This window comes from Cryptotermes secundus, unplaced genomic scaffold (genome assembly GCF_002891405.2).
Source record: "Cryptotermes secundus unplaced genomic scaffold, Csec_1.0 scaffold2719, whole genome shotgun sequence".
In the NCBI taxonomy this organism is placed as follows: Eukaryota; Metazoa; Arthropoda; class Insecta; order Blattodea; family Kalotermitidae; genus Cryptotermes; species Cryptotermes secundus.
The window spans coordinates 116,320-139,626 of record NW_019742042.1 but is presented as its reverse complement, the minus strand read 5'-3'; the positions used below and the strand labels follow the sequence as shown (position 1 = coordinate 139,626).

Below are 23,307 nucleotides of genomic sequence, written 5' to 3'. Positions count from 1 at the left end.
GCTATACATAAGATATTTTCAATATCCCGAAACAGTGTGAAAGTGTTGCTGTTTTGTTATAGCCATGCGCAATTCTAACTTGACACGACTGCTGCAGACACAACAACCATTATTGCAAATAGTTTTCGTAATCGCCACCAGTCGCGCTAACATATGTGAAGGTCACTGCCATCTTACGGTGAAAGCAGTAATTCAATATTTAAGTTGACTACACTATATTAAAGAGCCAATGGCATAACAACAACCGAGACCGTGTGGCCTAATGGATAAGGCGTCGGACTTCGGATCCGAAGATTGCAGGTTCGAGTCCTGTCACGGTCGAATTTTTTTTTAACTTTATCCTGTAGTTGAAACGGTAGTGATATCTTAGAGTGTTATTATTATTACGTGTTAAGTGTTTATTATAATGTTTTAGTGCCTAATAAATGTATATCGTAAATACTGAAGTGGGAAAGGGGTCGCTACGGTACTAAAATGTCAGAAGCTATTGTTATACGTAACCTTTTCCTGAAATGTTACGGTGGGTTTTGCTTGGCATTTAGACTCACACACTTCACAGTCATCCTTTCAAGGAAGAAGATGTGTTGACACGTAATTATTTAAGAACTGGAATTGCGTTACGAAGTTCACTTACTTGCAAGGCGGTGTTCTGTGGGAGCGATATAATTGTTGACGCCTACAAATATTACGCAACGATTGCGCTTCGGGTCAGTTGCTTGGTTCGTTGAGTGATACACATTTGAGCGCATAGACTAGTTTACTGTTGTCGAATATTCCCTTATGAATTGCAGAAGTGAATCCATTACTGCCATCAACACGCATGGAACGAAGTATGTATAAAGATATATCTTATGTCACATTTTAAACTCATATATTACTTTTTCCTTTACGAAAAATACATTTTGCTGACGCTTTTAAGAATAAGAAAATTAATCTCTAGTTGCACTCTTGTGATATTCATTATGCTACGAAAGTTTTGATTCGCATGTTGACTTAAAAATTCTAGTTTTTAGTTCCTGCTTTAAATCCAAGTGCTAATGAAAGTATGTACAACTTTATGCTCTGATAGAGAAATGTGATGAATAATGCTAACTGGGCGATTAAAAATACAGTTCACTATTCCATATTTGTTCGTATATCGATATTTTTGTACGGTACAATTTTGGTAATCCGACAAAGGTACCGCCGGATTACCGAAAACGACGGATTACATGCAAATGTATATCGTAGCACGTCAAATACTATATTCTTTAGCCAAATTAATAAGTTATTCGCCTTTGTCAAGTTTCTTAATTATTTTCGAGTTAACATTTAACGTTTTATATTTAAGTTTGTCAGAACTGGACATCTTCAGCACACATTAAATTCACTGCTGTATGAAAAGCACTGTACAGGAATGTATAGTAGTGCAGAACTGAAACACTGTGTACTAGCGAGGGTAGAAATAAATCAGTTTGTCAAGCTCGATTAGACACAAGTCAGCTTCTGCTGCCCCTAGAATCCTGCGCAAGGTCACGGACGCCTGTCTGGCGCCTGATGCTGCATTACTGGACGTGTCGGACTAGCGCACGGCCGGATTACCGAGATCTTACTGTATTCGAAAAATACTGAACTTTTATTATAGTGATTAGCAATCCATGATTTTCCAAGACTCTTAATCTGAATTCCGAAATTACGTTGCTCTAGGTGCTACTGCTCAGTATTCTGATATCTTGCTTTTAATCCAAAAGTTGTGTTGTTATTGTTACTACTGCATGCTCTTCTGAGAACCTTGATTTAAATTCCAAATTTGTGTCGCTATGGTTACTTCTGGGGGCATGAACTAGCCTAGTTGGTTGAGGTACTGTGCTACGAGCCGGAAGGTTACGGGTTTGATTCCTAATGAAGTCATTGGATTTTTTTCAATTGACCTAATCCTTCCAGCCGCATTATGGCCCTGGAGTCGTCTCAGCCTTTAACAGAGACGAGTACCAGGAATATTCTTAGGGTTAAGGGCGGCCGGCCGGCGCGTAAGGCTGACCTCACTGCCATCTGTGAGCCAATTGCCTAGAAAATGTAGGAGCGGCCTGTTAACAGGGATAGTGTTACCTTTACCTTTACAGTTACTGCTGTATGTATTTTGAAACTTTTCATTTGAATCCCTAAATTGTGTTTGCTGTGGTTACCACTTTTCTATCACGAATAAACGAGTCCGTAAAAATAAGGACAATCGTGACAAATGGCCTACTTAAGAGATAGCGAGCCCATAGATTTTACTATCTATACATTGACTTTTCCATCCTAGCCACATTCCCACACCATTAGAGCCACCTAGACTTCACCATCTTTGCAACACTAGACACTTGTGCCTATGAACTAAGTCCTTTATTGTACGACAACCTCATTACCATACTTATGCCTACTTAAAGGTTCGACCACACTGAGCGCTACGCTATGTTCGCTACGTACGCTACGTACGCTGTGTACACTCTGCGACGCAGCTAACATAAGGAACATAGCGTACGTAACGTATGGAAGTTTGTGGCCAGTCACATAGGCAATAAAGGGAGATATTTTTCTGTTCGTATAGCGAACATAGCGTACGTAGCGCTCCGTGTGGCCGAACCTTTAGCCTTCCTTTCATTGGTTTCTTAACGACATTTTCAGTATGTAATTTAAGTAGAGTCGAATAGTTGGATAATTAACAATGATGAATTGGAAAGGATTTGGAAGGACTCGGTTGGGGCATAATCGAGATACTATTAAGTATTTTTCATGGAAGGACAAAAGAATACCATTAAAATGATATACGTTACCTCCAGGACACAAGAGTTGTCGGCACACCCTAATTATGCGGATATTGGAATGTTACACCTATTGTGTATCTTGGTGCACCGAGCAAACTCAAGGACAGACTTAACCATTTAATTTATCACGTCATATCCTGTCCTGTTTTCCCTGTCGCAGTCTCCGTTCCCTTTACGTCATTGTTTGTGTAATGCGGTGTGTATCTCGTCCCCCTTCATGCGTCATACTAATGAAGTTCGGTGCCTTCGTAAATAATAATGCAATTAGAGGGGATAGCGCAGTCGGTATAGCGACTGGCTGCGGGATGGAATTCGAGTCCCGGTAGGGTAAAAAATTTTCACTTATAAAATCGCCTAGACCGGCTCTGGGGTTCAATAAACCTCCTATACAATGGGTACCGTGGGCCCTTTCCCGGGGCTAAAGCGACCGGGACATGAAGCTGACCACTCACCTACAACTAGTGCCGAGGTCAAGAAAATTTTGAGCTATACATCCACTCCCCCATACTCCTTCATGGGAGTAATGCTTAATTAGTTAAGCACAGGATCAACTTCACCTTTTACTATTTTATCCCAAATTTATACAATTTATTCATTTAAATAAACAATATGATAGCTTATTCCTGTGTTTGTAGTCTGGATGAGCTGAAGCCGAAAGGTTCCGACAACACAATATAGCAACCGTCAAACCGCCGGACTTCATAGCGAGTGGGTTCTAAGCTCGGTCCGGAGTTCGGCCATCTTGACTGGGGGGTTTCATGGCTTTCCCCCAAATAATAAATGAATTGAATTAAAAGAGGACACGTTATATCCCATAGTAGAGAACCGATATATTTTTTATGTAAAGATAAAGCTATCCCTGTAACAGGCCGTGAAGGCCCATAGGGTTGTGAGACGTCGAGGCTCCCACATTTTCTACACAATTGACTCACAGGTGGCGGTTAGGTTTTCAGCCTTACGCACCGGCCGCCCATTAGCCTCAGGAAGATTCCTGGTACTCATTTCTGTTAGAGGCTGGGTCGACCTCAGGACCACAGTGTAGCTGGAAGGATTAGGCCAATCGAAAAATCCAGTGCCCATATTAGGAATCGAACCCGCGGTCTCCCGGCTTGTAGAATAGTGCCTCGACCAACTACGCTACCACCAAAAGTGATTCAACCGTTTGTTCTTCTTATATAAATGTGTGCTCTCGGGTGATGCCGTTAGCCAGAATATCTTATCCATGGAAAAAGCAGCGCTGTGTGATCATATCAGAGAAGGGTGATTGAGCTACACTATTGGGCTTGGAATTACTAACTCCTGACTGTAGACAAATTATATTATTTAGGATTTGCAATTCGAGGGAGAAGAGGAATGCATATAGGATATTGGTGGGAAAGCCAGAAGGAAAGAGACCACAAGGAAGACCAATACGTAGGTGGGTGGATAATATTAAAAAGAATCTAAGAGAGCTAGGATGGATTGGTATGGACTGGATTGATCTGACTCATGATAGGGACCAGTTGAGTGCTCTTGTGAACACTGTAACGAATCTTCGGGTTCCATAAAATGCTAGGAAGTTCTTGAGTAGCTACACAACTGGCGGCTTCTCAAGAAGGGTTCAGCTCAATGAAGTTACTTAATTAGTATCTGAAGTTCTCACAGAGGTAGTTATGAAGAATTCTATCTTCTGGGATATAACGCAGAGTAGTCCGTTGAAAATCAACGGGCGTTTAGGAGGAACATGTCGCTCCCATCTTGGGTAACTCTGCTTGCCATCTGCTTCACACTGGCTTCTTGCTTGTATTGTTCTTCAACCCTGAAGATGGAGGCAACATACTCCTCCGAAACGTAGAATGGCTTTCAACGAACCACCTCCTATTTTTCTAAGATAAATTTCAGTATTTACCTCCTATCTATGCTAATTCTTTATATCGTCTTTCCTTGAAATTTTTAAAACAGAACTCTGTATGCAGTCCTTCTCGCTCCCATGCGTGATCGTGCTGCATGCCTTTCCAATCTCACCCTCCTTGACATGATCATTCTACTTACATGTGGCGAAAAGTGCAAGTTATGAAACGACTCATGATGCAGTTTTCTCCGCCGTCTCATTATGTTATCTCTGTTGAATTCAGATGTTCTCACCGACATATTCTCGAACACCCTCAGGCAATATTCTTGACCTAATGCGAAAGACCAAGTTTCATACTCATACAAAACTATAGGCAAAATTACAGTTTTTTATATTTAATCTTTTGTTTTTAGACAGCAGACAAGATGGACAGAAGAGTCGGAGATGAATTCTCCGAATTTCATCGGTTCTCAATTTCCTCACGACTGAAACTGTTGTATGTTATTGCCTTTCAGTAGCAGTGGAAAAGGCACTTGAAATCCAACGGAAAATAAATTAATTCGTGTTTTCATCTTTCACTTTCTTTCTCTATTTTCTTTATCGCAATTCATTCTTTTACTTAGTTTCTTTTTCTCTTTTAAAACATCGAATTAATTAAACATGTTTTTGCCCGATTTTCTAAGCTTCAGTATATACAGGTTACAAAAAACAGAATATTTTATCATATAATTTATTTAAATTAGCAAGTGGTATCTTAGAATAAAATCACCAAATCTTCTTACGTCACAGTTTCGGACTAATACTGCAAGTTGTTTAAGTACGCAATAATTTTTTTTACCGAATAAGAGCGATGTAACATACACATAACTAGATAACACATACAAGACCTGCACAGCAATAAATCTTTTTCTGTGTTATGTATAAGTGTCTATCTACATGCGGCTCTACATCCACTTTGGCCCTTGGCAGCTCTTCAGTTTCTTAATCTATACAAGGCCGGTAGGACTCTTTGGACGGGGGATCAGCCATAGCAAGGTCGCTATCTACACACAGAACAACACAAACACACAATAAATGCACACGTACATCTGCATCTTCAGTGGGATTCGAGCCCACGATCCCAGCGTTCGGGCAGGCGAAGACAATTCATGCTTTAGACCGCGCGGTCACTGTGATCATCTTTGTATATAAGCATGTAGTCCCACGGGGCACGTGGTAGGGTAGTTGGTTGAGACTCTATGCTACAAGCCGGAAGGTAGCGGGTTCAAGTCCCGATGAGGTCATTGGATTTTTTTCAATTGACCTAATCCTTCCAGTCGCACTATGGATCTGGGATCGATTCAGCCTCTTAAGAGAAATGAGTACCAGGAATGTTCTTGGGGATAAAGGGCGGCCGGTGCTAGGGCTGACAACCTTACCGCTATCTATGAGCCGAGTGTCTAGAAAATGTGGGAGCCTCGACCTCTCAAAACCCCATGGGCCTCCACGGCCTGGTACAGGGATACCTTTACTTATGTAGTCCCACAATATTATGCAAGAGATTAACTCAGGAAGAACGAGAGGTCGGGCGTATAGTGCGCTTTGAGGAAACAGGACTGTATGCAGAGACCTTGCTAGGAAAACCTCAAGCGAAAGGTCCTCTTTAGAGCCCTCGACACAACTGATAAGTTAACATTAAATTTTATGTTAGTGATATGAGTAGGTTGTGAAGACGTGGATTCGACTCGCTAGATTCTGAACTTGGGTTACTAAGTTTCTGAACATTGTCCATCTTATAGTAGTCTGAACGATGGACAGAGTCCAGAAATTCAATAACCATTATAAGTATCTAATGTTGGACTTCTTTGAAATAATCTCATGAAACGCTGGTTACTGTAAATAGAGAAAATTGTTTTGACCAGCTGAACAACTATCAGTTCTCAAGAAGACACCGCACAATGACATTACTAAATTAGTCTGATATGGCCGCGCCGTAGCTCAAGCGGTTAGTCGCTGGCTTCCCACCGCGGCGGTCCGGGTTCGATCCCGGGTCTGGTCAAGTGGGATTTGTGGTGGACAAAGTGGAGCTGCGGCAGGTTATCTCCGAGTACTTCTGTTTCCCCTGCTAATCTTCATTCCATCAATTGATCCACAATCACCCTCACCTATCATCTGGAGCTGGTACAATAGGCCAGAAGTGGCCGCAGTACAAGGGACTTAGTCCCACCCCACTAGCAATTAAAAATTAAAAATTAAAAAATTAGTCTGATGCTTGGGGAGTCAGAAATGGAAGTATAATAGAAAAGGGGGATGAGAGATTGGCTTTCACTTGCGACGAGTAAGAAAATATTGGGCGTTTCCACAAGTTATCACACCAGAAGCTCTGAAGATTGAATCAAATGTATTACTTTGCTGACTTGGCCCTTATGATATTCAATAGGGTTCAACAAATGAATTACGAAATGACGGTATATGAGGCCCCCAAGCTTCGTCGTAAGAGCACAAATTAAGAACAATAACTAATTGCCAAATTTCCTTTGATACAACATGGACTGCATAGAAAACGACGCTTCCCACAATTCTTCTTGCCGCAGGAACGTGTTTATCAAGCCGTTGCCTCGCAACGCTAGGAGGAATACACTTACAGACACAGAGACTGTTGGGAGGGATTTATGAAGCACGACATTGAGATGGGCTCAGATGCCGTGATATTGTGGCGTATAGACGCGTTGCTAAGCCATGACAATTGAAAAATCCAGTGACTTCATCGGGACTCGAACCCGAGATCTTCCGGCTTGTAATATATTGCCTCAACCAACTACGCTACCGCGTGCGCCGATTAACAGAGATTATTTCCCTAAACAGCAGTAACAGACTGATCTTTATATTGGCAGATGCACTGTGTTTTCTATGCTGTAAGAAGTGAAATTGTGAATGTTATTTGGATAAACTCTTTGTTTCAGAAGGCTAAGTGATAGTGACCTGTTTAATTAGTTATTTAATAGATTATTATTTCGATAGATAAAAGGAAAATTAGGTAAATTTGTCTTTGTGCTTAACTCGTTAAGCACTACGCCATGAAGAGGCATGGGGGAGTGGATGTACAGATCCACATTTTCTTGACCTCTATACTAACTGGAGGTGAGTGGTCAGCTTGACGCCCCGGCCGCTTTACTCCCGGGAAAGAGCCCCCGGTACCCATTTGATAGCAGATTGGGTGGACCCTAGAGCCGGTCTGGACGACGTGGAGAAGTCAAAATTCTTTACCCTATCGGGACTCGAATTCTGACCTCTCTGTCATACTGACTGCGCTATACCGGCTCACATCACGTTAGGTAAAATATGGAAATATCCCTCCCTAGAACTGAACTGCTACCGTCGAGTTCTAAATCATTTATAAAATGATCTCCAAAAGTTCCATCTATTTTATTACTCTAAATAAATGAACGCAGAAAGGCAAAAAACGCAAGATATGAAACATTTCGAAGAAAAGTTAAAGGTAACGGAAATTTGATTTTTATATCATCCTGTTACTTCCATTAGAGCAAACGAATCCGTCAGGGCGCTCCAAAGGTTGCATGACGCGCAATCTGGGATACGCCCTTCTCGATGACCTAAAAATACTTTGTTAAAAGTCATCTCTCCCTCCCTTAGGCACTCAATATCCATAATTGCAAACGTCCAGAATTTCAGGGAGCTCAAACGGGAGGAACTCGGTGTATGAAACTGTTCCTTACCAGCGGCGCTCACTTTTTGTTAATCACAAATGGCGCAATAAGCGAGTGGATTCACAGTCTCTCTTTCTGCTCTCTGGTATCCATTCTGTACATATGTAATGCCGATATTAGAAGGACTTGAATTTAGCATTTAGAGTTTCGAAGGACTAGATTATGTAGACTTAAGGTATGTATGTATGTATTATGGGAGGGGGTGGGTTTCCCCATGCACTTAGACCAGTTATTGGTCCATTGTGCGTCCCCCTTTTAATTTCTACTGTCGCCATACCCTACCGGTAACGGTGCTTGCCATCAACCCCCGTAGAGTCAACGAGGTCGGCCCCCGGTACCTTGTTGCTTTCTGCACCCACCAGAGGCATTGGAAACTACTTGGGCGGGAAAGGGCCTGTAATTTAGCTCAGAGGTCTCCTAGAGACATGAGGTTCTTTTACGTGCCGTAAATCTACGACACGGGTCACACGGCTTAAAGTCCCTCCCGGAGGACTTGTTCCCTGAATTTTTCCGCCTTAAAAATTTGAACCCGCGTATCTTGAGTCATGAGGTGGGAACGTTACCCCTAGATTACGGAGGCCGCTTAGACTTAAGGTAAAACTGCTATAATTTATTTGTATTGTGAAGCTTTAGTTATTAGACACGGGTTTGGATTGATAATTGGATTAATATACACATTCGGCAAATCACTGTGGCACACGCTAAGTCTCGGTCTGTCATAGTGTTCGCTAGTCGTTGCTTGGTAGAGGCGTCTAAAAATGCAGCTTCTTCTGGGTCCGTGTTCACGTGCTTGCCGGCTGGCTATAGTCTCACAACTCTCTCAACTGCAACTCATGACGTCCTAGCCATGACTGACTATCCAGGTGTTCACTGTGCCGTTGTTTAGCAACGGCCATCTTTTCTGGTTGCACTATTCCGGCTTTCAGCTCTCATGTCACAGTATTTTAATCACGCAACTCTTTTTTACTTTCATATTTCTTCTACGGGTATATGATACCAGTATTTACCCTTTAAAGTTTAATATTGTATTAAGTATATTCTTTCATCAGTACATCATTTATTTCATATAATATATATCCGTCATTACCATAACGTTATAGTCACTTTACTTCTTCGTTCACCTTCTTTCAAAACATATTTCGGCCGTACACGGCCATCATCAGGTGTCTATTACTATATTAAACTGCTGGACTGCACAGTATGTCACAGTTTCATAGAAAACTCCGTGGCTTTAGTCCACAAGCCAACTATACCGACCGAGCGACCGCCGCTTGTCGGTCAAGTTAGTGCCAAATTTAGCGGACAGAGGGTGTCGCGTCGTCAGCGCAACGAATCCCCACGGCCGTTAATTTCGGTTTTCTAGAGAGAACAAATTGACGTATTTTTAACACTCTTGAAATATGGATCTCCTTTCTGTACTCCCTGTTGGAACATCTCAGGATACCTGTGCCAGGTATTCGAAGCTTCTTGAGTGCATTTGTTCTATCCGGTCTGCAAATATATCTTCTTAGAAAATGACGACAAAGAAAGTTACAGCTGTGATTTGGGCCATTGTTCGGTTTTTTCCTTGCGTCTTTTTCTAAGAACATGAATTCTAGTCATTTTTTCGCGTCAGACATGATCGTGTTAATAAGGAGTTATGAAAAGCGTAAGAAATAGTCATCTAGTGATTGCAGGGCAAAGGAAAGCTTCGCTGGAAACTATTTTCTTGAAATCGCTGAACGTGAAGTCTTAAGTCAATATACGTTGAATTCTATTAACAAAATGGTAGCCTCTTAAGGAGTAACATGGCACAGATAAATTACCCCCTGACGGTACAGTCCTAACAAAATTGTGCTCCCCATTTTTTAAATTTCGTTTAATGTTTACATTAAGAACGTAACTTAGAAAAAATTTTACTTTTGTTATGTTGGTAATTGGAGGCAAGCGGTAGCGTATTTCATTGAGGCACTATGCTACAAGCCGGAAGGTCGCCGGTTCGAGTCCCGTGGAGGTGGATTTTTTTTTCAATTTACTTAATCCTTCCAGCCGCACTATGGCCCTGGGATCGACTCAGCCTCTAACAGAAATGAGTAGCAAATATTCCTGGGGGTTAAGGGGCGGCCGGCGCGTAAGTCTGACAACCTCACCGCCATCTGTGAGAGTCTGGAGAAATATGGGAGCCTCGACGCCTCACAACCCTATGGGCCTTCACTGCCTGTTACAGGGATAGCTTATCTTCTTTTATAAAGGTGGTAATTTTAATTTTTTTTTTCCAAATGACTCTCTTCTTTTCCTTCTCGCTTCTAGTTACTCGTATATTCTTTTTCTTCCTTTCTCATTCCGTTCTGTTACATCCCCATCCTCTTCTTTCCGAACTTGTGTGTGTTAATATTCAGTTGACATTCACCTCCATGTCTGGTAAAATTTAACGTTTATTTCTTCCACAGGAGCGCAGCACGAAGTGAAATCGCCGAATAGAACAAGACACGTAATACTTCCAAATTTGTATTTTATTTTCAAATAATAGAAAAATAACCCTTAAAAATCACTGTGTGTCTGAAATCACGGGCCTCAAGTGTTGGAAAATAAAATGTATCAATTCATAATTGATAAAGTTTCTCAACAATAGGCTTATACGGATATCGATTTACGATAAGAATTTTTGCCGTTCAAATGTTCAACAGAAGACGAAAGAAACGAAAAGGATTTGTATCTGTAACTGAAGTAGTAACCTACCTTAGTCAAGGATGTTGTTATGTTGCTTGTGAAAATCACCGTGTACAGCTACATAAACTTAAAGAAGGACTAACGCTTAAATTAAGAAATTAAAGTACATTACTGTAATGAAAACGAAGGAATCGAATAGGATGCAAAACCTCTTATTGTATTACATGTACATCCTTTCGGCAGTCTTGGCTACCGTACGTACCTGCAACAGTATGGAGTATATTTCATATCTTCTGGTACCCTCGGTTAGGCCCGCATTAGGAAAGAGGATATAAAAAGTTACTTTTTTATATATAAGTGTACACATGGCTCAAAAACCCACACGCCTTCCTGCCCTAGACGAATATAGAATGAAGGTCAACAAGCGGAATTTGTGAGTTAATACGAGCATGATCTTGCCATCTTCTATTTTTCACAGATGTAGAACATTAAACTTTAACAGTAAATGATAACTTGTGCACATATATATATTATAAGGGACAATACAGTAAGGCCTCACTAATTCGGACAAATTGGGAGCGAACCGTTGTCCAAATTAGTGAAAGTCCGAATTATAGAACTGGTACTAAAACTATACGTATTTAGATAAGCAATACAATGGACTAAACATGTATCTGTAGGTATTTTTGAAACTTAGATTTCATATTATAAAATAAATTTAATCTTTACGTCCATTATTTATCGTCCGTCACTATTGCAACATTTCTTTTTTCACTACTTAATTTTAATTTTCACTTTGACACTACAGGTTTCTGCCCCAGACGGCCATCGTCAGGTAACTAGTAAAGACAACACCACACGCTGTGGAGGAAACACGCAAACCAGGGACATATGGCAGTCATAACTGAAAAGCAGGCTACGAACATGAGGGGCAAACTGCCGAGACAAAACACCCTGGACAGACATACGTTTATGAAAATGGACGACACTCCGTGTGAGGTGAAATAAAATGCACCAAAATAACGTGGGTATAACAGAAACTTTAAAGGATTTTATATGGTTTTACCTTAAAAGAGGACTACAGCGTGTGATTTTAACACGACCCAAGACAGTGTAGAATAAAATACAGAATTCAATAAAATATTTGTAAAAATATTTGTAACATATTAAGATATCTGAAGATGGCCGTCTGGGGCCGAAACATGTAGCGTCGAAGTGAAAATTCCATTATTTTCTTCTTTCTTTGTCTGTTTTCTGCTCTTACTCTCTTTAATTAATTTCTTTTCTCAAGAAGTGGGCTCACATTCGAATTGGTGGTGTCTCAAAAGACTGAAGTGGATCTCCTGCCTTTGTTATTACTAGAAATCAATGGAACTAAATAATCCAACCTTACATCCGGTACTATGACTCGCGTGATGAGGGCCACCCGGCAGTCGACGTCTCTCCCGGAGTTCAGCGTCTGTCCGGCCTGCCGTCTGTCTGTCTGTCCGTCCGTCCGTCAACAGCAAGGGGAGTGTAATTTCAAACACGGCACGCAAGAAAGGGCAACTTGAAATGTTTAAATGACATTTCCAATAAAGCGAAGTGCACATTTTTTCTGTTGTATTTGAAGATCTCGTGACGGTGAATGTGAAGATTATCTTCTTGGATATGATGCCGTGTAGCCCGGTAGAAGTTGGCGGACATTTCGCCTCCTTCTTCAGGGATAAAGAATAAACGAAGAAAGCTAAAGGAAACAGCCGGTGCCTCTGCTTGCTGCTTTCTTTGGTGAGCTTTTTTCTTCGATTTAGAAGCAATACGTTCCTCCGAAACGTCGGAAGACTTTTACCACATACACTACGTCACATTGCAGAGGATATTCTTAATAATCACGCCTCGAGATGTTCAAATCAAGTATAAATTATCTGATTCCATGGTGCAGGGTCATTTTTGACAAGCTCATAATCGCTTATTCAGTCATGAAATCGCATTCCTTTTAAGGAACACGAAAAGTTCGTTAAGGTACACGAAAATTTCGTTACTGTGTTCACAGGAGACCGTCACTGGACAAACGAAACCAGTCCACATCCTGACACCTTTTTAAGATCCATTTCAATATTATTCTCTTAAGTCTCCAAAATTATGTCTTCCTTCGTGTTTTCCTGACCAGATCTTTGTGTCTATTACCCATCTTCCCTTTTCTGAACACATTCCCAATTAACAGAGGGTATGCCCTCTGTTGTTGGCGGCAATCGGTAGCGCAGTTGGTTGAGGCACTATGTTAAAAACCGGAAGGTCGCGGGTTTGATTCCCGATGAAGTCACTGGAATTTTAAATTGACCTATTCTTTCCAGCCATATTATGGCCCTGGGGTCGCCTCAGTCTCTAATAGAAATGAGTACCAAGAATCTTTCTGGGGTATAAAGGGCGGCAGGCGCTTAAGGCTGACAACCTTACCGCCATCTGTGAGCCGATTGTCTAGATACGAGTAATGTGGGACCCTCAACATCTGACACCCATATGGGCCTCCATGGCCTGTTGCAGGGATACCTTTACTTTACCTCTGTTGTTAACACATCTTTCCATACCAGAGCACATCTTTGAAATAGGTCACAGACTTTTACTTACACATCCTTACATGCTCATAACTTCATTTTCTTTTCCTTGGCACTGCAGCCCCAAGGCCTACCTCCATGAACTTCTCCGTTCACTTCGGTTTTTCCAGATCTTACACATTCGGTAGGACTTCGGTAGCAGTCCCCGACTGCTTCCTTCCAAATCCTTTCCAATTCATCATTCATCTACCATATCTTTCGACGTTGATGCGATGAAGTTCATCTACTCAGCAACATACATTACGTCATACCTTGTGTCGCCAACCTTACGGAAGAAAAGTACCGTGTGAATGTACCCGAATTTCCCACCGACAGAAGAATACCGGAAACGTGAAGTAAAGTAAAGGTGTCCCTGTAACAGGCCGTGGAGGCCCGTAGGGTTGTGAAACGTCGAGGCTCCCACATTATCTAGACAGTCAGCTCACAGATGGCGGTGAGGTCAGCCTTTCGTGCCTGCCGCCCTTTACCCCCAGGAATATTCCTGGTACCCATTTCTGGTTAGAGGCTGAGTCGACTCCAGGGCCATAGTGCGGCTGGAAGGATTTAAATTAAATTCGATTAGTGGGGGTTGGAGTCCAACTGGGTCCACTCGGCACGGCGGCAACTGATTGGCCTATTGTAGCCTGCTACGGGTGATTATGATGATCGAGAATTTGGTGGAATGAAGATTGGCAGAGGAAACCGAAGTACTCAGAGAAAACCTGCCACTTTGTCCACCACAAATCCCACTTGACCAGACCAGGGATTGAACCCTGGCCGGCGCGGTGGAAAGCCAGCGACTAACGACTTGAGCTATGGCGCGGCCCTGTCTGGACGGGTTAGGTCAATTGAAAAAAAATCCATCTTATCGGGATTCGATCCCACGACCTTCCGGCTTGTAGCATAGTGCCTCACCCAACTACGCTACCAATCTAATGACTTCACTGCGTTACTAAGTGACCATGTTACACTTTCTTTCACGTAATATGAGTAGATGGACTTTAATCTGAGCAACCGAAAGCGTCGTGAGATATCCCCTCCCCCCCAGGAGTGCCAGACACCGATAATATCGGATCGTGTGAAAGCAGCACATCTAGCAGCTGTGTGCCACCTTCCAGATTACGGCATGGTCACAAAGACTGACAAATGCTGAGGTGATAAATTAGTGGATAGCATTGCACTAATAAAGATGTGCCTGCCAGTCAGTTCCAATAGCCACAACCTTCAGCCTTATTGAGCATGTTACTATGCCTATGCTAACTGTGAATTCCTATTCTGAAAGGGAGTAAGGGATGAGAAAGTGGAGGGGGGAGAGAGACTATATTTGAGGAGGGGAAAAAGAAGAAATCAGCTTTGAAGGTTTCCAGCAAGTGTCCGCTTGTTTCTGTAGTATGTTGGAGAGATGGTAAAGCACTGGGAAGTGAAAGAGGTAAGGCGTTGAGAAGTGGAAAAGGTAAAGTAGAGGGAAGTGAACTTTGTTATGCGCAAAGGAAAGATGGTGAACAGTGTCTGTTTCTGCGTTACAAAGATCAGTCGGTTAATGGCGTTTAGTGAAATAGTCGCTTTTTATTCTCATAATCATGCGAAACACACATTTTGTGTGTGTATATGTACAATATATATATATGTACATAGTGAGCGGGAAAAATGCTGAGGTTCTGATTGTGAAAACAGGTGGTTCACGTATTTATTACTGTGTTTCAGGACTGGCCTGTCCGATTAAAAATTACTGAAGGGCCTCTTTGTACAATTTTATTCATACCCGCGGGACGAGTTTTGCACCAAAAAAAAAAAAAAACCCCGGCCCAGGCACACGAATAAGAAGTGGATACATACAATTCAAATAAAAAGGTAAATTTGTTCCTGTGCTTTAACTATTCGCTTAGTGGGGGGTGGACTCCAACTGGGTCCACTCGGCACGGCGGACACTGATTGGCCTGTTGTAGCCTGCCCCTGATGATTATTATGATGGAGAATTTGGTGGAATGAAGATTGGCAGAGGAAACCGAAGTACTCGGAGAAAACCCGCCCCGGCGCCACTTTGTCCACCACAAATCCGACTTGACCAGACCCGCGATCGAACCGGGGCCGCCGCGGTGGGAAGCCAGCGACTAACCGCTTGAGCTGTGGCGCGGCTTACGTAATCATGATACTGAAAACGTAGTTGAATAACGCACGAAAAGGAAAATGAAATAAGAAGGGGTGATAACTTTGACGTTCGATGAAATCTATTTTGAAATAAGAAATGAAAAGGGAAAAATTGTTTGGCGCGAAAAATTTGTAACTTGTTCTAACGAAGCAGACTCTTTGATTGATATAATTTGTTGTATTTTATGCCAAGTCATTATCAGGAAGTTGTCAAAGAGTTACGTCAGTTGTTGACCTCTCTCACCTCGTTCATTTTTACGCCTTTATCTAAAAGTTGGTAGGTTAAACTTAGAGTGTTAAGGACGAAGTGACAAGGAAATCATTCGGACTTAACAAATTGAAAGTAATAGGAATGGACAAAGATACAAAATGAAAACGTTTATACCCTTATGTCTGTTTTGTACCCTTGTCCTAATTTTACTAAAGTAGTTAAATCGAGGAGATGGGTTAGGATGGAAATGTAGCACGCATATGGCAGTGAGAAGTGAGCACAATATTTTAAAGCGAAAACCTGGAAGCGTGAAACCGGTTGGGGGATATAAGCATAGGTAGGAATAAGGTAAATGTTAGTTTTTTATTATTATTCTTAGTGGGATGAGACTGAGTCCACTTGGTACTGCGGCCACTTCTGGCCCACTGTACCAGCACCAGATGGTAGATGATGGTGATTGTGGAGAAACTGGTGGAATGAAGATTGGCAGGGGAAACCGAAGTACTCGGAGAAAAACTGCCCCAGCGCCACTTTGTCCACCACAAACCCCACATGACTTGACCCGGTCTCGAACCCGGACTGCCGCTGTGGGAAGCCAGCGACTAACCGCCTGAGCTATGGTACGACCGTCCCTGTGCTTAATTAATCAAGCACTACGCCATGAAGGCGTATAGGGGAGTATACGTATAGATCCACATTTTCTTTACCTCTGCACTATATGGAGGCGAGTGGTCACCTTCACCCCCCGCCCCCCTTCCCCCCCCCGGAAAATCGCCGCCGCTACCCACTGGATAGGGTGTGTGGGTCCCAGAGACGGTCTGCACGCATAATATTACCTCTGCCCTGAATCGAACCCCGGGCGTCTAGCCCATATTTCGTCACTATAGTGACTGAACTATCCCGTCTCCTATAGACAGGAGACAATTTTAAACAATTTAAACAATCTACCGTAATATATTTTTTATTTTTATATTTTACCATTTTACACAACATATTTATCACGACATTTCTTAAAAATTAATCGATTTGATTTTGCAATTCTGTAACGCTGTTTTTCAATTATTTATTTGTTTACACCTGTTGATCGTCCATGTGGTGAAACATGTAATGTAACAAGACAAATATGATCGATTGACATATCGTATGTACTTTAATAGATTTTGTTAAATCATAATCATTCTACTTCGTTGTTGTGTCGACGGCCTTAAAACTGTCAAAATTATTGTTGTTACCAATTGAGATAATAAATTTATATTTGGCGAGGAGAGACACGCAGAATGGTTGAGTTTTGATGAAATGTCCCCACATGAAACTGAGGTTCTGTTGCAGTGGGCTGTGTTTATATTTGTACGCCGGATTCGAATAGCCGCGCGCAGGGTGATGTGGCAGCAGCAGTAAGACAGTTGCGAGCGAGCGGCCGAGCGCGCTAGCAGCAGCAGCAGTTGACCCCCCACGCAGAGCTCGCTTGACTAGCGCGAACCCGCCTGCAGTGCAGTGTAGCCGGTACCATCTCGTCTCTATATAAAACTCACAGAACAAATACCATCTTTCATCGACGTTGAAGCAAGCAAAAACATGTTCAATTGTTGATTTCTCGTAACTGTGAAGCTGTGGCGTGTGTTGATTTTACAGTAATCCAGACGAAACATTACATCTACAAGTTAATCATGCAGCAACAGCGTAACATTACATCTAGAATTATTGACAATGGGGAAAGAATATATAGATGCTGTTAGAAAGAGAGTAAATGTTAATTTACAATTGCGTAATCTTTTTATTTGAAAAGTATATGACGACGGGATCAATAGTGCTTGTGTACGGCGACGCCATGGAATCGATACATGAAAGTAACAGTTGAAGCCGGCTGGGATGAGCGGGTTACAGACTACATCACTACACTGCATATTTTGCATTCTTGTGACTTCGCCCAAAAGGCATCATCATCATCACCACCATCCATACGGAAGAGGCGATCCGTTTTTACCGAGATTACGTCATTATTGTTCCTACCACCAGGACCAGTGTAATTATAAACAATATAACTTAGCTACAACAGCATCGGCCTTTATGAACGGGACAGTCCACATCTGACAAGATACCAACACTTTTCTGTAAGCAAATATTTATTTTGCATGAAATGAATATCGGTGTTTGCTGTGTATTTTGTTTTAGTTTGTAATTTGGTGACACCGCTGGTATGTCTGCCAATTGTTTGCGTAATTATGTGTTTCTTGTATAGGTTTTTAAAATTTAAATTGTGATCATATTTTAAGGTTAATTTGCTTACCGTTGGAATCTTTCGTTATATTTCAAATTTACGAAATAATGAGACGTGTAATTTGTAGTTTTTTAATCCACTAATAATTTGCCGTATATTTGAATGCCGATTAAACTTCATTTTACTTATGGAACCTTTTAATCCAACATTTAAAGTATTAACCTAATGGAAATTTCTAAAACTATCAACTTATTTTCGTGTCTCACTATAATGCGTAAAGAATGTGGGGAGTTCGAAACGCGAATCACAAGATATGTGGTGGCAACAGCCCTCTCATTATTTATGTACTGTTGGCATTAAAATTCATGAATATGTTTAGTTTAATATTTTAATGGTTATGTTTATAATTAACCACGATCTTTTTACTATAATCATAAATATTTGTTTTTGCTCTAGTTTTTTATCTAGTGAAGGTTGGTACTTCTTCTCGCCATTGTTTCTAGACTAAAATGTACAAAGACCTGTCTTTCAATTCGAGAATGGTAAATATCACATAATGTCCCTGCGTTTAGTCCTGACCTTTCTCAATAGAATTCGCAGGATTTCTGGTGAAGCCCATTAACTGAGATACCGACTGTTTGGCGTGTAGGAATTATCACTGGTCCTTAGTTACAGTGCGTCACGTAACCTACCACAATACAGATGCAACCACTGCCTCGCTAGTTGCCATGCTGTTCCTCACCCACACCTCAGAGGCCAGATCTAAATGGACGGTCTTTTTATGCATGCAGAGGTAGTTTAAAATAAGCCATTCTGTGTTACGGAAAGCATATATTAAAATATTAATGTGAACATTTCTTAGTCGCAGTTAGGAAAATGAGATAGGAGGCCTTTCAGCGTGAAATTTAAGAAAATTTTTATTTTCATTGTATTGAAAATATCCAAAGTCTGGGAATGTTAACATTAATATTTGTCTACTGTTCCTATTTTGGGGAAAAAAAATTAATGTAGGCTTGAGATCGTCTTATTTTCTGTGTGTCTGTATGTGTATCCCAATATCGTTGCTAGACAACGGCTCTGTAAATACGTTCCCGCGGCAACGAACCCATACACAATAATAGAAGGATTGTCGGACGCGTCGTGTTCCATGCGGCCCGTGTCGTATTAAAGGGGAGTAGGCGACTAGTTCTTCACAGAACTTCTAGTTGCATACGTGCTTCATGTCTACCATTTTAAGTCATCATAATAATGAGGCGATTGGACAGTTATGACGCAAAAGTCATTTAGAGCCTAATAAGAGGAAATAGGTCCTGACATCAGTTCAGACTGAAACGGGTTTACAAAGTTAGGTACTCTTAATGGTGGTGTATATACATAATGAGGAAATTTCATTCACAGACTCAAGGCTTGTGACTCACCAGCGTTAATCTCGAGCACAGAGTGATCAATCTGTAACCGATCATTCGTTAAATCTTTGAAGTACGATTTTTTTAAATATTTAAATATTAAGGCCATAAACTACAAGAACCCCAACAGTCTCCTATCCAATGGGTGTCCGGTTTTTTCTTCGGGGGTAAAGCGTGGGGGGCGTGAAGCTGACCACTCACCATCTAGTGGCGAGGTCAAGAGTAGTAGAGCTATACCTCCACTCCCCCACAAGTCTTCATGATACAGTTCTTAATTATTTAAGCACTTAAATACGCCCTTTGGACAATGTTTTTAGCATATTTTGGAAAAATAAAAGTAAGCGTATGAGGTCACCATGCTATTTGTGTATTTATTTATCTCCCCGTAACAACTTTAGAATGCCGGTCACGGTAGCTGAGCGGTCTAAGGCGTGCACTGTCTTCGCTAGCTCAGAAGCTGGTATCGTGGGTTCGAATCCCACTCAGGGAACGGATGTTTAGTCTGTGTGTGTGCGTTTTTCTGTGTTTGTGTACAGGTAGAGGCCTTGCGACGAGCTGATCACCCGCCCAAGGAGTCCTACCGAATGTCTAAGATCTAGAAAAACTGAAGTGAACGGAGAAGTTCATGGAGTTAGGCCTAGGTCCACTGGGGCTGTAGTGCCAAAGAAAAAAAAAACAACTTTAGAATGCCTGAACCAGTCCTTATGAAACATTGTGTTATATCATGGCATCTGAGCCCGTCTCAGCAGCGTACCTCATAAATCCATCTCATTAGTCTGTGTGTCTGTATGTGAATCCTCCCATCGTTGCTAGGCAACGGCTTGGTAAAACTTACGACGGCAATGAATACACACGCAACAATAGAAGAATTATTGGAAACGTTGTTTTCTAAGCGGTCCATATCGTATCAAAAGAAATTCCCAGAATTTCTTGGGTTTAATATAAAAGCATGTGATTTATACAGTAACACAGTGCTTAAAAAGTTATGTCAGTTCTTATCATCAAGAGTCCATTTTGTAAGCCCAGCTGGGCAATAAATATTAGTTATTGTTGGCCAATGAGTTACTTTATCACTAATAAATTACGATTATAACCATCTGAGGCAGATATTCTTATCGTGAAATATGCATATTATGTACCAACTCCTTTTGTTACGCACACACGCTATGCTGTGTATATCAGCATTGTCTTGAATTCCACGTGTTGAAAGTGAGCATAAAGTTTGTAGCCCGGAAGCAGCCTTACTGGTTGCATAAGGAGAGTGGGAGTATGGGCAGTTGGAGCAGAGATACATGTATCTTTCGGATGCATTATCAGCTTTCTGAACGGCCTGAATGTTCACTTATTGCGAATGTTGCAAAGCTGATCACTACACATAACACAAAACACAGAATCAGGGATGAGAGAGATTAGTTGGAGCCCAGACCAGTCACAAGACTGTGGTCCCCACCCCACTCCGATAACCATGTATTTTTTTATTGCCAGTGGGGTGGGACTAAGTTCCTTATACTGCGGCCACTTCTGGCCTATTGTACCAGCCCCAGATGATAGGTGAGGGTGATTGTGGAGGAATTGGTGGAATGAAGATTGGCAGGGGAAACCGAAGCACTCGGAGAAAACCTGCCCCAACGCCACTTTGTCCACCACAAATCCCACTTGACCAGACCGGGGGTCGAACCCGGGCCGCAGCAATGGGAAGCCAGCAAATAACCGCTTGAGCTATGGAGCGGCCCTTATTCTGAAAGTAAGATTAATTTATTAAAAAAAAAAGACTCGGGGGTCTGTAGTCCGCAAGCGAACTATACCGACCGAGCGACCACCGCTTGGCGGCGAAGTTAGTGCCAACTTTCACGAATAGAGTGTGTCGCGTTGTCAGCACAACGGATCCACACGGTCATTAATCTCGGTTTTTAGACCGGAGCCGCTATTTCCTGGAAATAGCTCTTTAATTATCCTCACGAGGCTGAGTGGACCCCGTTCCAGACCCATTACTTCTCAGAAAATCTGGTAGCGCCGAGAATCGAACCCGGAACCTCTGAATCTGTGGCTAGGAATTCTGAGCACTAGACCACGGAGTCCGTCAGGACTCATTTATTTCTTTTTTGTCCATTTAACAGCGATTTAGTATGGTCAGGCTCTATGTCTGGAATGCTGGGACGAGTAGGGACACGAACTGGAAAGAATGTTGAAGGAATCGATCATGGCGTAAGTTGAAGCATCACTTACTGTCCCGGCTATCGCCTGAAAGGCCTGAGGAAAACTATGAAATACGTTAATCTCTATAGTTGGTGTTCGGGCCGAGATTTGAAGGGAGCGCCACCTCAGTATAAGTCAAAAAGATGTTCCTTGAGCCAACTTTCTCGAAACTAAAGATATCTATTCTTAGATAATTAGTAAGCCTGCTTACGAGTATACCGGAGGTCAGTAAATCCTAAGGTATCTACCCGTGTTCTGTTTGAGAATTTCTATGGTTTTTCTCAGTCCCTCCTGGGTAATATCTCTGTTAGACCACGAATTTTTCCTTCCAGATCATTTCCAGTTCATGAATCACTCCCCCTTTTGTGTCAGTAGAGCTCTGATATTGGCAACTTAGTAAAATAAACCCCAAAAGAGAAGAATTTTCTTCAGTGGGGTTGGTTAGTGTATACTTACCGGTAATGTTATGTGATAATTGCTGGAATGACTGTTGAAGTGCATTTTTATTGCTCTGTGAGCATTGTATTGAAACCAGGCAAAAGAAAAAAGATGTCTATTTTCTTTGAGCACTATTTCTCCAGTAAAGCTCGTAGTGCCAAAGAACTGCAAACAATAGAATTCGGATGTGCTCTTCGCAGATGAAACTTTGCGAGGAGACATTTCATTTCGCGTGTTTTTATGCATGAATGAATGTATGTAATCTGTACGTATGCATGCATGAAGAAATATATGTTTTAACTGTATATATGAATGAATAAAGGAGCCATGAGACGGCAGTTAGAAGAGTAAGAGGTAGGTGTGAAATGGTCGCCAGCCTGCGAGGTCGTGAACCCGGAAGCAGAGGAACGTCCACTCTTGGAAGGCGTTACCAAGCAGAGCAGTGAAGACCGTGATAGTGATTTTTAAAATGTAGTCACGAGCTCTTTAATAGTTTAGTAAATTCGGTTACCAATCCAAACCCCGTCTATAGTCACTCGACAGGCGACAGTATGTATGCAATCTATGTATGTATGTATGTATGTAGGCAGGCCTATTTATGGGTGCGAGAGTGTTCGTACGTGTGTATGTGCATTCTAAAATTCATCTTTGATATGTTTTGGTTTCCGTACAAAGAAACTGAATAATCAGCAACGCACTTGAGTAATGCTATTTCGCATTCTGGAAGTTATGCATCTGATTATGGCTCCGGGAACCAGCTATGCTGACTTTTTCATTTCCTCATTTTCTACAGATAAATCCTGTTATAATACTTTAAAACATGCCACGACTCTTTCCTTCTACATAATTCCCAGTTCATCAAAATCATCTTCCCATTCTACACTACATAATATATGTAGTTGAGAAAGTGTCGTTAAATAAACTAAGAGACAAATGTGGATTGATATATAATTACATTACGCACATAAATTACTGCAAAAGTATGTGGAGGGGACGGCTTCAGAAACGACTCTATTGCTCAATATGCCGCAATTATGGCGACCGGAAGTGAGTGCCCAGGGGTTGAGGGAGTGGAGGGAAATATGTATGGTGCTTCCTGCCCTTAGGTAGGAATGTTGGGGGGGGGCAGTTCCATCGGACTATA

General features: G+C 41.8%; 1 protein-coding gene and 1 non-coding gene across 7 annotated transcripts in view; both read left to right on the top strand.

The window, feature by feature from the left end:
* The first annotated feature begins 248 nt into the window (after positions 1 to 248).
* Positions 249 to 321, top strand: Trnar-ucg. The gene has a single exon. It is a non-coding gene; the product is annotated as a tRNA-Arg (tRNA).
* Positions 322 to 779: 458 nt separating this feature from the next.
* LOC111873019 (ATP-binding cassette sub-family A member 3) overlaps positions 780 to 23,307 on the top strand; it is a 96,077-nt gene continuing 73,549 nt past the window's right edge. For 2 of the 6 annotated variants that reach the window (XM_023867379.2, XM_023867377.2), the window contains exons 1-2: positions 14,940 to 14,975; positions 17,235 to 18,016. The gene's annotated coding sequence lies outside the window, so the exon portion shown is untranslated. Of the gene's footprint in view, positions 831 to 14,910; positions 14,976 to 15,250; positions 15,398 to 17,234; positions 18,017 to 21,675; positions 21,735 to 23,307 lie in introns of those variants that run through there. The other 4 variants (XM_033754922.1, XM_023867378.2, XM_033754923.1 and 1 more) reach the window with 4 other exon arrangements.